The 12,454-nt window shown below is 32.3% G+C and overlaps 1 pseudogene; it reads right to left on the bottom strand.

Annotated features, from left to right (window-relative positions):
* Positions 1–3,177: 3,177 nt before the first annotated feature.
* On the bottom strand, positions 3,178–5,186 carry LOC112747051 (histone H2AX-like; annotated as a pseudogene).
* Between the last annotated feature and the right edge of the window lie 7,268 nt (positions 5,187–12,454).

Genomic DNA, 12,454 nt, shown 5'->3' with positions numbered 1-12,454 from the left:
ACAAGGAGGTTGTGAGAAGTCTACCTCCATGTCTCTCTCAAACTCAATGGGAAGAGGCTCATTAGGATCATTAAGGGGATTGACCAAGGAGGACAAAAATCATTAATGACGGAATCCTCATCTTGATCAATCTCCCTTAATTCTCCCTTTCTCTCCTCCGGTTCACATACTTCCCTTTCTCCCTCTTGTTGCATGTCATGACTTAAATTTTCTTCTTCCCCTTGAGGCTCCACATTCTCCTCTTCACTCCATTCTTTAGTTGATCCTTCATATTCTTCAAGAGAAGTGTCTTGATCGGATGAGCGTAGAAGGACTAAACGGTTTACCGCCTCGGCTATGGTGGCCATAAGTTGCCCTTGTGTCATTCGAAGTTCTTCTTGCTCTTAGAGAAAAACTTGAAGTTCTTGATCTTCTTGGGACAAGGGTTGGGGGACTCCACAGTTAGATAAGAGAGAAGGTTCATTGGGTGGAAAAAAGGTTGTATGTGTGGGAGGTGACTCATGCTGGTAAGTGTTTTGAGGTGGTATGCAAGGAGAGGGATGATGGTATTGATGTGGTGTTTGAAAATGTGGTGATTGAGGATTATGTTGGAGGTATGGGTTATAGACATATGGTGGTGAAGGTGCATAATCAAGATGAAATCCACCATATCCTTGGTTTGGGTATGCATATTGGGAAGGGTGTGGCTCGTTGTAGTATGGAGGCGGGTGCTCCTCCCAAAATTGATGTTCCAATCCCATGATGCAATCCAAATTTGAAGTTATCAAACCCTACAAAATGATCACAACCAAACTCCAAACCAAGAGGGTGATAACTCATAGAGAAAATTAAAAATGAAAACTAAAGACATCAATTAACAAAAGAAACAAAATAGTAATTACTAACAAAAGCAAACAAACAACCAAAAAGTATCTATTCATACTATTCACATATTCATAACAACCAAAATTATAGCACTCATGGCGCTAGTTCCCCGGAAACGGCGCCAAAAACTTGATAGAGAGGATCATGATGGTTCAGAAATTTAGCAAAATAATTTCTTTATTGATAGCATAGTCCAAACCAACAAATAACTCTCTCAATCAAAGTTTGATTTCTAATTCAAATAAACCGAGAGTAATTAAACCTCAAGTCGTTCTTCCCTAGGAACTAATGCCTAAGAGTGCACAATTTTGGTTGGAAGAGCAAATGGGTATTCTCAACAAAGAAGCAAACAATAAAGAGATAAAAGAACGATCCAATATTGCAATTAATAAAGTAATAAAGGAATCAAAGAACTATGTATGTAATATGAACAAGTAAAACTCAAAATTGATGGAAATGTGGTTCAAAACATAAATGGAACCGTGACTTGGGATGAGTTATGGAATCTCTTCCTTGCTATAACCACAACTATGATAATTGTGATGGATTAATCTCACTGAGTCAACCCTTAACATCAAAGGATAGGTCAAATGAGCGTAATTGTTATTAATCCACAAATCCTAGCTAACTTACTAATTACCTTAGCAAGAAGCTAGCATTAGTGGAAACATAACAACTAACAACCAAAGAATTATCACTAAATATCGGATATTATGACTCTAGTAATCCATAAACTCATTTCTCCAAGCCAAGGGGTGGAAATTTACCCCATAATCAAAATTGACATTTCATCGAACATAAAGGGCATAATCGTAAAACATGGCAAAATTGGAAAAATGATCAAAACTATGAACCACAAATGAACAAAATCAAAACTAGCAATCCAATAAACATATAAAAACCATCAAACATCAAATTCATCAACCAAAACTCAAAATTACAAAACTACATATATATATATATATATATTGACAAGAGAAATTGAAATATAAGAAAGTGTAGAACAAGTAATATAATAAAAAGAAAAATGAAAGGAATGCTTGCAATGAGAATGCGAAATCCAAGACCAAAATTGAACTATAAAATGCTACAAACCCTAATTAAACCCTAAAAAAATTGAGAGAAAATCTAAAACTAAACTTCCCTAAAACTACTCCTAAATTGTATTCTATAATGTATGGTAGTGTATGGTATCAATTGGTGTTGCTTCCCCCTTCATATATGCTTCAGCCACTTTAGAATTGGGCCAAAAAGTCCCTCAAATCGCGAGCCACGTGACTTTTGAATAAAGTCACGCGCTGGTACCTATGCGTACGCACAGATGTGTACGTACGCACACATGCTGAAATTTCCTCTTATGCGTACGCACAGGAAGTTGTGCGTAAGCAAACATGGCTGTGTGCTTCTTTTTTATTTTCTTCATATTTTCTCCCAATTGCATGCTTCCACTACAAGAATATGGCCGATTAGCTACCACAAGAAGAGTCGTAAAATCATCGCCAATCTGACGCAAAATATAATTTGTGACGGATTAGCTACCGCGTAGCAACTAATGCTTTCCTCGCTAATTACAAGTCGCAAATCAGTGAGGCAAACACAACAGTCGCTAATTCATTGGAAAGTTTTTTAGCTACCGAATAGATAGTCGCAAACCCATCACTAAAATAAAAGCTAATTCCATAGAAAAAATAGACTAAACGGGAGTCGCTAATTAACGACAAACTTTACTGCAGCAAACTCATCGCTAAATACAAGCTAACTTCGTAGACAAAATAGAATGCATAGTTGACGCTAATTAGCGAAGAATTTTTCCGAACCTAACTCGTCGTTAGTTATCCGCTAATATGATCACAAATCTGTCACATTTTATAACAAATCTATAGCTAATTTTTGAAAATCCTTAATCAAATTTGTAGAAATGTTGTCGCTAAACCAAAGCTATTCGAAATGAAAAAATATAATTATGAAATAGTCTCTAATTTACTAGAAAATAATAGGTAGTCAATTAATTACAATATTATTGCAAAATATCATTACAAATTTCTTTTAAACTAGTAACAAATTAGTTATCTATAGGTAACTAGTGTGATTGTAGCCTTTCAAAATATTAATAAACAAATTATTGGAAATTGTTTAGTTTCTAATAAAATTACTAATTCTTCATAACTTTTAAATGAATAACACTTTGTACGAAGTCAATTATAATTCTTCTAAAGCAAGAATAGTTTTCCTTTATCCAAATCACAAATAACCTTTACATCATTTAAACAATCCCAATTCCCAATAATCTAAACAATCCAATATGTTATGCACCTAAAACTCCTCACTAGCAGATCCAATCATCTCGGCTTTGTCCTTTCCACTAGCAAACTTCTTAGGCAATAAATTTTGGTGAATATGCGGCATGCAGAACTCCACCACTCGCAATGGTCACGGATCCCATGAACTTGCTCAATTCCTCATCCTTCCTCACCGCAAGCTAAATGTGCCTCTGAATAATCCTAGTCTTCTTGTTGTCCCTCGTAGCATGTCGGCAAGCTCCAGAACCTAAACCAACCAAAACCATAAGAACCAAAAATAACGAACATGAAGGTTGAGAAAATTAGAATAAGGAAAGTAAATGATGAACCTCGGTGGCGAGATATTCGAGTACCGCGGATAGGTAAACGGGTGACCCAGATTCAACCCGCTCAGCATAATGGCCAATGACAAACCCCAATTTGACGGTTTATTTTGTATTAAATTTAGAGCATCTTGATAACCTTTTGTCACATTTAGCCTAGGAATTAGCATGATTTTGTTATCTCTCCCGTATTTGTGATTAAGTGTAAAAACATGCTTTTTAAGCCTTATTTTGATGAATTCTATTTCCTCTTTGATTCCATAAGATGCCTTGATGTGTTTGTCAGTAATCTCAGGATGAAATAGGCTAGGCATGGATCAAAGGAAGCAAGGAAGGAAGCATACAAGTGGAGAGAAGCATTAAAAGTCAAAGAAGCAAAATCAAAGCCATGCACGCGCACGCGCACAAGGCGCTCGCGCGCACATTGCGAAACAGGCCAAGGACGCGCACGCGTACCATGCGCGCACGCGCCGATGATGGCACATGACCTCATTAATGCAACACGTGTCTGGCGATTTGAGAGGTTTTCTGATCCCATTTTTGGCGCCAAATTGCTAAGGAAAAGAAATAAAAGGATGAAGGATTAAGGGGAAGGGGGATCATCATCACTTTTAACCAATAATCACTTTTAGTTTAGAGTTTTAGAGAGAGAAGCTCTCACTTCTCTCTAGAATTAGGATTAGGATTAGGTTTAGTTCCTAGATCTAGATTTAGATTCATGTTCTTCTACTTCTACATCTCAATTCCTTGTAGTTACATTGATTCTTCTTCCATTCTTTTATTGCAATTTCCTTTATGTTGTTCTTGTATTTTGTTATAGCTCTAGTATTGTTCCTTTTACTCTCTCTCAATTCAATAAAGGTAATTCATAATAAATGTGTTTCCTTTGATTGTTGTTGTTAACTCCTTTCAATAATCGTTGTTAGACTTCATTCTTGTTGTTGATTTACTATGTTTTTTTTCTTTTATGCTTACCAAGTGTTTGATAAAATACTTGTTTGGATTCTAGTGTAGGTTTTGTCCCTCTTGGCTTTGGTAGAGTAATTAGTGACTCTTGAGTTATCTAATTCTTTTGATTGATTGATAATTAGAAGTTGCTAATTGATTCGAATGCCTCTAAAGCTAGCCATTCCTTTAGGAGTTGATTAGGACTTGAGGAATCAAATTGATTCATCCACTTGACTTTCCTCCATGGTTAGAGGTTGACTAAGTGGGAGCAATGAACAATTCTCATCACAATTGAGAAGGATAACTAGGATAGGACTTCTAGTTCTCACATCTTGCCAAGAGCCTTGTTAGTTGTTAGTTTATTTTCATTACCATTTACTTTTCATGCCTCTTATCCAAAACCCCAAAATAACTCACAACCAATAACGAGACACTTTATTGTAATTCCTAGGGAGAACGACCCGAGGTCCAATACTTCGGTTTATAAATTTTAGGGGTTTGTACTAGTGACAAACAACTTTTTGTATGAAAGGATTATTGCTTGGTTTAGAAACTATACTTTACAACGAGATTTTATTAGTGAATTTCTAAACCGTCAAAAATCTAATCGTCAGCCAACCTTGAGGTAGCGAGCGACACGGCCGATGGGAAATTGGAGGCCGGCCTTGGAGGACCTGAAAATGGATTTTGAGAATTTGGGTTAGTCTCTACCGCCCTTCGTGGTTGTTGCTGCTACTTCGAAAGAACCCATGGCGCGAAATTTTGATGAGGGATGCGAATTTGGGATTTGAATTTTGTGTAGAGTGGTCGATTGGATTTTGGTTTATATAGGAGGGCGAGAGACTGTCGCGATTGGATGAGACGGGTTTGTCTCGGATCGCCAGCATGACAATGCAGATGCGGTTTTTCAACCTTTTGGTATTGCGGTTTTCGCTTTCGAGCGGGAAAGTGGAAAACTAAAGATTTAAATGATCATTTCAAAACAGCAACAAAACTAAAACAAAAATAAAAATTCATTGAGTATTAACTCGAACTTGGAATGAATAAAAATTAATTTTTATATTTTTTAAATCATAAATTTGAGATAAAAAAATAAAAATTTTGTAAATAATAAATTATTAATAAATAAAAAATTAAAATAAAAATAAAAATTTCATGAGTTAAAATAAAAATAAAAATTTCATGAGTTATTTTTTTTTTTAATATATAGGATAATGAAGTTTGAATTAATTTAAGGACAATTTACTTTAATAAAACAACTCTCCTCCAAAATTATGCAAGATTTTTCAAATTATAAAAGCTACGTATATAAAATCGAATTGAATGAATTTGATTTAAGCAAACACATAATAAATCGAATTCATAAGATTCAAATTACATGCAACTTCTCATTCACGTGTAAATCGAAGTTAATAGCTTCAAATTATGATATCCTTAGTTAAATCGAAGTAAATTGAGTCTATTTATACTTGCTAGTAAATCGAATCCATTGAAATCGATTTATAATGATACGTAGCTTATGGTAAATCGAACCCATTAGCTTCTATTTACAGTACTCGTCTACACAATTAATAATTAAAAAATTAAAAAAATAATATTACACAATCAAATTGAGTTAATTGGATTTAATATAGGCTTAACTTATATAAATAAGAACTTAACGTGAAATTTTCATCATAGTAAAAATTACAAAAAAAAATTTATAATAAAAAATTTGAAATATACTCGTTTTCTTTATAATACTCATAATATCTTTTAAGTCATTTTTAAATTTTATAAAATTATTTACAATAATTACGAAAAGTACTTATAATAAAAAATTTTAAAATTTTATAAAAATATTTAATTTAAAATTGTTAGTAAAATTTTAGTCATACTCTATTACAAAATGAATAATTATAATGATATGAGTATTTTATATAAAAATCAATACAAAAAAATTTAAATTTCATATAATATTTTCTCATCTATTTTTTATAGCTCATAAATACAAAAAAAAATATTGTATGGAATTTGAATTTTTTTTGTATTAATTTTTATATAAAATACTCATAACATTATAATTATTCATTTTGTAACAGAATAGAACTAAAACTTTACTAATAATTTTAAATTAAATATTTATATAAAATTTTAAATTTTTTTATTATAAACACCTTTTGTAATTATTGTGAATAAGTTTATAAAATTTAAAAATGGCTTAAAAGATGTTATGAGTATTACAGAGAAACGAGTACATTTTAAATTTTTTATTATAAGCATTTTTTTATGATTTCTACTGTGATAAAAATTTTATGTTCAGCTTCTATTTATATACATTAGGCATATACTAAATCGAATTAACTCAATTTATGGTGTGAAAGAGTATTGTAAATCGAAACTAATAAGTTCGATTTAGCATAAGCTAAATATCATTGTAAATCGACTTTAATAGATTTGATTTACCAGTAGGTATAATTTGATTTATTATGTGTTTATCCAAATCGAATTTATTTAATTCGATTTATATAGAAATGCAAATGGGAACTTTGATGTAGCCTTTTATGATTTGGGGATTCACGTAATTTTGGCAAGCAATTGATTTATTAAGGTTTTTTTTGCCTTTAATTTAAGTATAATACTAAAATTACTATGTTATTATTATAGGTAACAATCAAGATAGAAAATTTATAAATTTATTTATTTTTTCAATCCTATTTAATTTGAAGTTGATATAAAAATTTAAATTTAAAAAAAAAATTTTCTTACATAATTTTTTTTAATTTTATATTTAATATCTTAAATCATCTTTAGTTTTATTATTCTTTCAATTTTTCAATTTTTATTTTTATTTTTTTTCTTTACCGAAGATATGGAGACTCGAACCCGCAACATCTTAATTGGGTATGGGGAGACTATGCCATTTAAGCTATTGCTTCTTGGCAAGATGGTAGTTATATTAATTAGAGACAATAATAGTTATACATGTATATAAAAAATAATAAGAGAAAAGGATAATGTATAATATGATGAGATGATATAATAAAATAAAAATGAATAATTTTAAAAAATAATAAAATTAAAAAATTAAAGATATTCAAAATAAAATTGAAAAAGTACATTTTTTTATCTATTAGAATTATGAATGGAGATAAAGAATAATTTGGATATAAATTTTTAAATTTGCTTCTATTTAAATAGGATTAACCGATTAAGGAAATAAATAAATTTAATAATATTTATATATAACTAATCTTTATATAATATTAATGAGTGTTTATATTGATTTTGTTACACATAATAACAATAAAATATTTTTTAATTTAAATTTATTTATTTTATACATTTTACATGTTAAATAACTTAAGGTATTTTATTCTTTTATAATTTATTTTTAATTATTAATATTAAATTTATAATTTTAAAAATAAAAATATAAAATTAATTTCTTAAACTCAATAGAAAAGCGGCTGAACAGGCATGTGAGCCGCTAGTTAAAGTAGCAACGGAATAAGGACTAACATGTTTCCTCACAAATTAATAGCAACATGAAATAAGTGAGGAAAGTCTATCAGTTGTTAAGCGGTCGCTAATTCCTCACTAAATAAGCTTTTGATTAGTGACTCAATTGCGACCAATTACTTTTAACATTTTTTTCGTTAGCTTTGGATTTGTTATAACTCTGCGACGGATTTCCAACGAGATTAGCGAATAATTTGCTACAAAATAGGTAGGATATAGCTTTTGCTTTGCGACAAGATTGCAGTTGCCGATTCGCTCGCTAAATTAAACTTACGACAACTTAGCGACAAATGTATTTCGCCCGCTAATCAGCGACTTGAAATCAGCGAACGAAGTGTGTCAGTTGTTAAACGGTCACAAATTCCTCGCTACTTAGGTCATAGGCGCTCAATATCCATATTTCCAATTTAGCGACTAATTAGCAAGGAACACTTTCCTAGCTGAATGATATATGCGTTGCGACGAGTTAGCAACGACTGTTTTCTGTCGCTACCCTAATTTTGAATTTTACAATATTATGCGACAAATTAGCGAGAAACGAATTCCTCGCTAAAAATAAAAACTTTGGCGACAAATTAGCTAGGAATTTGTCCATCGCAGAATGCAAGTCTTTGTGACGGATTAGTTAGGGACATTGTTTCTCACTAATTAGCTTTTTCGCACAAAGTTTATTTAGCGACGAACTAGTGTGTGAATTATTTTTTGCTAATTGTATATCAAACGCTTGCGACGGAATAGTGACAATAATATCCCTCGCTACTTTACTTTTATTCGATTGAACCCTAAGTGACTGATTTACTAGAATATTGTCACTCGCTAATTAATTTGTGAGAAATTAGCGAGGAAATTTTCCTCGCTCTTTTTTTAGTTACAAAAGTCAATCTGTGAGAAACAAATTTACTCGTAAATCTCTCGCTAATCAGTCGTTTTTCTCAAGTTCGGGTATTTTGTGACCGCTCATTAATTTTGTCGTTAGTGCGTCACTAATTCCTCGCAAGTTAGTGACACATTAGTGACAAAAAATATTTCTCGCAAAAATTCGTCGCTAATTTGTCAAATTCTTGTAGTGTTCTCTTCCACTCTTATCAAGCCATTCCTACCTATTGCACCTGAAACCACTCATCAAAATCATCAAGGCATCGAATAGAATGAAATTGGGATAAAATTAATCAAATTAAGTACAAAATAGCATGTTTTCACAATTAGGCATAATTTAGAGTGAAAACATAAAAGCATGCTATTTGGATGAATAAATGTGGGTTTATATGATGAAATCCACTCAAATCAATCCAAAATTAATCATTAAATATGAATTCATCATAATGTCTACCTGAAACTCAAACCTTGAACCCTTTCCTCGTTCAATATCTAGGGTCTGCCACTCAAATCCCGGCACTCAAATTTTCCAATCAAGTTCCGTTTCACACCAAATTCAGCCAAACCAACCTCTATTCCATATAATCTAGTCACAACAATATATCTCAACATTCATACTAGAGTTCATATACAAATTTGGAGGTAATGAAGGAAGTTAAGCTTCCTTACCTTAACCCACTCAAATTTAGGGTGGAACCCACTTGGAATCCACGCTAGAGTATTCCGAAGAAACCAAAATCACAATAACTTAACACCTTCAAAACTGAAAATGCAAATTATTATAGGAAAAGAAACTGGGCAAAAGCCTTAGAGTTTCTTACCACAAGTCTTAGATAGAATCAAAGAGGATAAGGAGAGCGACGCGTGGTTATAAACGGCTCATCAATCGGAGCTCTTCATTAAAAGTTATAGATGATCAAACGTGAGGGGTGAATAGTGTTTGGCTAGGATTCTCTCTTTTCCCCTTCTCTCTTCACTTCAGCAGGCCCTCTTCAATTATGAGAAGGGTTTGTGCAGAATGGCCTTCCTTGAAGGATTTTATACCTTGGGTTTGGGCCCGGTGAGACCCAATATTTAATTTTTGGTGTGTTTGGCCTAATTTTGGGCCAAAACCTTTAAGATTAGAGTTTTAATTCATATTTTAAATATTTCTATCTTTTCAAATTATAAATTCTAAATTCTTAACCTGATTCACTTATAATTAATTTCCTCACTCACAATATCAGACAAATTTAAGCCGGTACAACCATTATTATCGATAGTACGTGCTTTTTCGCAATTTCCTATATTTTTGTGCTCAATCTTATTTTCTAACTTATTTTTTCCATCGAAAAAATTCTATTTATAATTTATTAATTTCTTAACCTATATACACACATTTAATTATTAATAAATTATTTAACTTTTCTCGTGTTTTATATCCTACCCACTTTATTAAAAATTTTATCCTCAAAATTTAAGCACTCATAATTAACTCTGGATAATTCTTCCTCTCATGTATATCAAATTTTCATGTATGCTTCTTAAGGTCCGTTCAACTCCAGACAATCTTCATTAATGAAACTTCCTCAACACTCATAATAAGATTCGCGACTTACATAATTTATTCTCACTCTTATAGAATGCAAATAATAACTCCATGCTACTATCACCTCCTTTGATTCCTTGAACCTAATTCAAATTGAAAGCTCCAACTTGCTTCCGTGGTGTCACTCTGATTATTATCCACAAAGAACCTAGCTATTCCTTTACATTTATCAGAAAATCACCTCGTCTCAAAACTGAGGATAGTCCTTCCTCATATTAGAATCGAGCTCCTACGTGTGCTTTTTCACACTGGCTCGACTTCGAGCGACCTTAACCAAGGAAACTTCTTTTCTGCGATGTCTCTTGACATAACTTGGAGCTTAACTGCACTGGGCTCTTGATGAGAGAACTTTTGCGTGGTCTAGAAATTTGCGGATAAATCTTCGTTGCAAGTATAGTTTCTAAACCTTCAAAAGTCCTTTCATACAAACGTTTTGGTTGTCACAAGTAACAAACCCCTTTTAAAATTGATAACCGAGTATTTAAACCTCGGGTCGTCTTCTCAAGGAATTGCAGGGAGGTATGTTCTTATTATTGGTTATGAGTTTGTAAATTGGAGGTTTTGAAAGTAAGGAAACAGTATGTTGAACAATAAGAATAAAAGTAATAATAAAATAAACTCTTGTCAAGGTATTAAAACCGAAAGTCCTATCCTGGTTATCCTTATCAATTGTAATGAGAATTGGATTTTTCTCCCACTTTCTTAACCTCTAACTATGAAGGTAAGTTAAGTGGATGAATTAATTCTGATTCCTCAAGTCCTAATCTTTCCTTGGGAAAAGTTAGAGTTATTGGAACTCGAATTAATTCTTGAAGAATTCCAATTTTCAATCAACAATGAGTTTGATAACTCAAGAGTCACCAATTATTTAACCAAAGCCAAAAGGGAAAATATCTAAATTAAATTAAAAGCATTTATAAATAAAGCAAAGTAAAATTAAATCTGAAAATACCTCAAATAATATTAATTAAGAAAATCATATCATGAATGTAGCATAAGCCAAATAGGCAACATAACTAATATAAGCATTAAAGTACCTGAAAGTAAGAGATAAATACAAAGTAAAAAAACATTGAACCTGGGATTGAGAGGCACTCCTAAAACTAAGAGAAATCCTAAATCCTAATCCTAAGAGAGATGAGAGAATCTCTCTCTCTAAAAACTACATCTAAATCCTATGAAAAGTGAATTATGAAAGCTTGTTTATGAATAGATGCATTCTTCCACTTTATAGCCTCTAATCCGTATTTTCTGGGCCGCAAACTGGGTCAGAAACAGCCCAGAATTCGCTGGTTGCGAATTCAAACACGCTGATTTTTCGTCACTACGACGTGTCCGTATGGAGCACGCGTTTGCGTCACCTGGCGTCAGGGCAACTATGGAATATTATATATCAAATCGAAGCCTCAGAAGTTAGCTTTCCAACGCAACTGGAACCACGTCATTTGGACCTCTGTAGCTAAAGTTATAGCTGTTTGAGTGCAAAGAGGTCAGGCTGGACAGCTTAGCAGTCTCTCCAACTTCTTGTATTCCTTCCAATTTTGCATGCTTCCTTTCTATCCTCTGAGCCATTCCTGCCCTATAATCTCTGAAAACACTTAACACACATATCAAGGCATCAAATTGTGATAAGAGGAAATTAATTTTTGGTAATTAAAAGGCTCGGGAAGCAAGTTTCCAATTATAGAATAAAATTAGAAAGGAAATATAAAACCATGCAAATATTATGAATATGTGGGTAAAGAGTTGATAAAATCCACTCAATTGAGCACAAGATAAACTATAAAATAGTGGTTTATCAACCTCTCCACACTTAAACACTAGCATGTCCTCATGCTAAGCTCAAGAGAAGCTATAAAGATGAAGAGGAATGGTAAAATATATGAAATGCAACCTATGAATGCAACTACATGCTAAATGCTTTTACTTACTTGGTTAAGAGTAAATAAGTTCTTCAAGACAAAAGTAATTCAAATTCCACTAATTCAAATCATACAATAAAAAGCAAGTAAACTTGTAAGAAGATAGCTCATGAAAGCAGGGAACATAGAATT

The sequence above is a fragment of the Arachis hypogaea genome, chromosome 15 (genome assembly GCF_003086295.3).
Source record: "Arachis hypogaea cultivar Tifrunner chromosome 15, arahy.Tifrunner.gnm2.J5K5, whole genome shotgun sequence".
Classification (NCBI taxonomy): Eukaryota; Viridiplantae; Streptophyta; class Magnoliopsida; order Fabales; family Fabaceae; genus Arachis; species Arachis hypogaea.
Note: the sequence above shows the minus strand (reverse complement) of the source record. Positions and strands in the feature narration are given on the sequence as shown.